Source organism: Aristolochia californica, unplaced genomic scaffold (genome assembly GCF_029961685.1).
Source record: "Aristolochia californica isolate CCGP_79_NKW_82.1479 unplaced genomic scaffold, dmAriCali1.0.hap1 SCAF_247, whole genome shotgun sequence".
Classification (NCBI taxonomy): domain Eukaryota; kingdom Viridiplantae; phylum Streptophyta; class Magnoliopsida; order Piperales; family Aristolochiaceae; genus Aristolochia; species Aristolochia californica.
This window is the reverse complement of record NW_027181934.1, coordinates 27,501-31,935: the sequence shown is the minus strand read 5'-3', so window position 1 is coordinate 31,935 and position 4,435 is coordinate 27,501. Positions and strand designations below refer to the sequence as shown.

General features: G+C 45.4%; 1 protein-coding gene across 1 annotated transcript in view; it reads left to right on the top strand.

The window, feature by feature from the left end:
• The first annotated feature begins 918 nt into the window (after positions 1 to 918).
• Positions 919 to 4,435, top strand: part of LOC137957834 (uncharacterized) — a 7,700-nt gene continuing 4,183 nt past the window's right edge. The window contains exon 1 of the mRNA XM_068805207.1: positions 919 to 4,435. This exon is cut by the window's right edge and continues 4,183 nt beyond it. The gene's annotated coding sequence lies outside the window, so the exon portion shown is untranslated.

Genomic DNA, 4,435 nt, shown 5'->3' with positions numbered 1-4,435 from the left:
CGGTCCCATAAGGACACAGCTTTAAGCTCCCAGATCATTTTTTGAAGCGGTGTAGGGCCGGTTCCTAAACCGTCTCACAGGGGAAGACGACCTGAAGGGTGTCCAATGCAGCCCCAATTCCAGCGGCGTTGTAAACGTCGCCGGGGCATATCGCTCTTTGAGGGAACGGGCCCGCTTTCATACCTCGAGGAAGATCTCCTCGGATTCAGTAGTGGGCGGGTTAACTATGCTCGTTTTCTGGTAATCCTGGCCTTTCGCCACTAAGATTATCCGTGAGAGCGTAAAAACCGAGAGGTCGAATTTGACCAATCGGTCAGCCCGACTATCCCGAACCCGAATCAATTTTCGATGAAAAGCTGGCCCGCGGATAACCATCCCGGGTTAAGGAAAGAGGGTGTGAGGTAAAGGTACGGTTTTATCCCGACTAGAAAGATTGAAGAATTCCTATCTATTGATGTAAATTATTAGGATGCAAGCGAGCCGAGAGAAGAGAGTAGACGAGCCTTCCCTGTTTACGGTAAGGGGAAGGCGAGGCACGAGGCGAGCGACTAAACCAACCCCGAGCCGGCGATAATAAGAGAAAGAATGAGGCTTAGGTCGTGACGAAGATCAAAGAAAAGTATAGTATGCGGGGAGAGGTGGAAATGCCAGGTCTTGTCATTCAATGGTAAGCAAGGGAGTAGACCTCTACTATATAGGAAGGAGGTAAACCGCTTCGAGCAGGAGCTTCCTTCGATAGCAAGGGCGGGAGGGCTAGGAGAAGTAGGCAAGAGCTAGGGCGAGCTGCCTTCAATGCTTTCTTGCTTGCTTATCCAATGCGCTATACAATATTATGCTATAAAGAATGATTTTTCTTTCTTTATTATAATATTAATTAATTCTGAGAATAATAGCTAGTTTTTTCTTTTTTGATTATTCTTTGTGATTTATAATATCACAAATAGTCAGATGTAGTAGAATGCCTAGGGATTTCTATCTTAGGATTTATGGTATATTCCACTTGGTTTGTGTTGATGTATTCTTTTCATTAGGGTCTGGTTAGAGGATCGTCATTCTTTCTATTGATTCGATACAGATACGGAAATAGAATGCATCGGCCAATTAGATTCTCTCCCTTTGTCCCAAATTTATACTTAATTGATTTGATTCAATCTGTTAAATTGTGAGGAATCCTTCCATATAAATATATATATAACAACTCATGGATTCCTATACCAAATTATAGACTTTTGACTTGTACTCCCTACCCCCGATGGTCCCCCTAGAGAGAATAAAGAATCGAGTTATTTAATTAGACTTAGAATAGAAGTCTTGAAGAAGTCATTCCATTTCGGACCAATTTCTAGGACTCAAAATCGCGATTTGAAATTCTTTGAAATGACTCGAAAGACTTGTTAATAACATCTTATAAGACTACCCAAGGGGTTAGGTTTCGTGACAATAAAAAGGTTTGTTTCCTTTGAAGTAAACCCACACAATGGAGTGTACCACAGTCGTAGAATCGGCTGAATCATAAATGATCCGCATAAGAGACTTCTAATGGAATCAGGCGTTGTTGAACGATTCGACAGACCAAATCCTAAAATCGACTCATAGAAATAGAAGAGGGTGCAAACGTTGATACGTTTAGGTTATAGGTTAGCGTCCATTTTTGATCTCTGAAACAATGCATTGCATTGGAGTTATTGTGGAACAACAAAGCGATGAGTCAGAAGGATCCCCAGCCCGTGCAAGTTCAAACGGGCCCCCAATCTTCTTGCTTGCATAAAGTCTGTATCGGAAGGAAGGACCAGTAGAATTGGAATGATGAACAATTTCATTAGATTAGGTTGGAATAAAAAAGAAAGAAGTATTGTGCAGAAACAGAAGACTACTTGCTTTGCCAACCCACCGCGCGGGCCAGCCACAAGCACTAATGTGAGAAAATGAGAGCTACACAAAAATGTCAAAATGACAAGGATGTCAAAATATATAGGGCTATACGGACTCGAACCGTAGACCTTCTCGGTAAAACAGATCAAACTGAGTATTATCTAAATGATTCGAACTGTTTCAAAGACCCAACATGCATTTATTTTGCATTGGGCCAGGAGGGGAACTCATTCAAGAGTGGTTGTAAGGTGTCATTCACTCAATCAAAAGGGAGGAGTCAACAGGTCAATAAAGAGGGAACGCAGGGCGGAACTCACTCATTCCACAGGTAGGAGTCAATCCAAGGGGGAGGTCGATCCTGTGTTCTGTGCCTGAAGAGAGTCCCACGGAGCGGTAAGGCCGATATGTTGCTTTAAGCCTGTACCTGGGCGTTCCGAACCGCTGTGATCACCTCTCCTTCCAATCCAGTCTCTTTCGAAACAAGGGATCCCGAAGTAGCATTTATATTAGAATCCGAATCGTAAGCCAAATCAGAAGCCGTTTCAGGCGCCGAATCTGAATTCAGAAGAGTTTCATCCGCCCGCGTCTGGAGACGTATCAAAGGAATAGACATAAGAGAACATTCCCTGCTCCATACCATAAGAAAGGAAAGCGTAGAATCGGAACGGAAGAGTATTAGCGCTAAAAAATACCGGTTTTGATCTAATTAACTTGTCTTGTGCACCCGAGCTACTTTTGAACAGAGGCTTCGTAGCCCATTTTCCTTCCGGTCTTAAGAATCTAAAAAAACTAGTCAATTATGCCACTTTTGAAGCGCCATAAGCAGCCAAGCATAGTGGTTCGCTCAAGCAAAGCAATGGAGTTTGCGAGACTTCAAAGCGTTCCGGTAGTGCTTCTAGCAAAGAAATAGTCAAATAAGAACCTCAATTTCATTCGATTACACACGACGACAGAAGTTCTCGAAAGAGCTACTTCAGAATGAATGAAAGCTACATCAATCCACAGGAATGAAATTCTAGATATTCTCGTAAAGTAAAGCCGACTCATTAATGAGCCCTCAAAGGGCAGCGGCAGCCTAAGGAACAAGGAAGAGGCTCGGCTTGCTTTCTCTGTTGGTTGAATTCGCCACCACTAGGTGGCGGCTCTCGATTGCTGCTTGATTACCTATGTCGCTTGCGTTAAGCTTTCTTTCTGCCGCTTTCAGTTCCGCACCAAATCGTAGCAAAGCGCAGATGCGGTAGCAATTTATGAAAGCTGAGCTGCCCTTTAGCTTAGTAGCTGCGAGACCTGTCAAGTTCCGCTCTTCCCACTTGATCCTGCAAGCCTATACTTCTAGCTTTTTTTGCTGTCACTGCAATCGTTGGAATTGGTTGGTCGCTTGCTTGATTGGAAGGACTGCCGCCTTTCTCTCTTAGCTTAGCTTGACTGATCGTGTAGCAACGAGCTGCTTGAATAAGAAAGCAAATGCATTCAACCCGCATGATCGGCCATTTCCCGATTGAACCAACACAGCTGTTCCGCTTCCCCCCACCTACCTTCTCTGAACGAGCTCTTTCTATCCGTTCAAAACCCTGACTTCCCTAAAAGCTGGATCTATCTCTTCCTCCGAGTCGTGCCAACATTCGTGCCTCACCATTTCTAGTGATTTTCTGACAGTCGTGACATCGCTCCGCCAAACCCAGTGTGGACCAGGAGGGTAGTGACACTTGTCTATAAAGAAAAAGGGGAACGATCCGCTTTGCGAACCACCACCGTTGACAAGTCTCCTTAACGAAACAGAAAAAGTCACCGAGGGGCCGAGCGCGAGCTTCGTCCAGAGCTTGACCAGGGGATGGTTGAGTGCGCAAGGAAGAAACTCAAGCAAGAACCAGACCGATCCACCAAAAAAATCAGTGAAAAACGCTCTCCATTTGAACTTGGCTTGAAGGCCCAAAGAAGTGAGATAAAAATCTTTCGACAGGACTGAAAGGAAAGAAAGGAGCAAGTGTCGTGTGCAAGTGTGGCTTTCAAGCTTGTCTCCCTGTTGCTAAAAGCCTGGAGACCGGGGGTGCTTAGGACCAGAGGTGCTTGCGGCCAGCAGGAAGTTGTTCTGGCTTTAGAGCTGAGACCAGAGGTGCTTGCAGACCTGAGGTCGCGGCAGCTTGCTTGCTAAGGTACGAAAACGTGCTGGTAAGTGAACGAACCTGTGAATTCTCGCGGCAGGCGTTCTCGAGGTCTTTGGTCCAGTGAAAGCCTTCTTTCGAAACCAAGTCGTAGTGACGAAAGGAAGGCAGACGCGCAGGTCAGATCAGCCCGCCGCTTATTTATATCGTAGTTCCACTTTAAGATCGTGGAGCAACACCAAAAGGAGTGAGCTTATTTGGTTAGGAAGCGAGAGGAAGAGTGAAGGTCGACAGGCAAAGAATGGCTTGAGTGAAAGCTGGAGTGGCACAAGACAGATTGAAAGCAAAGGGAAGGGAGCAATCAAACTCAAGCGCGTTAGCGCAACGCGCGCTAGGCGAGGGTTGGTGTGGCAAATAGGGCCGTTGCTTCTTCCTCCTCATTTATCTTCCTGCTCCTGCAT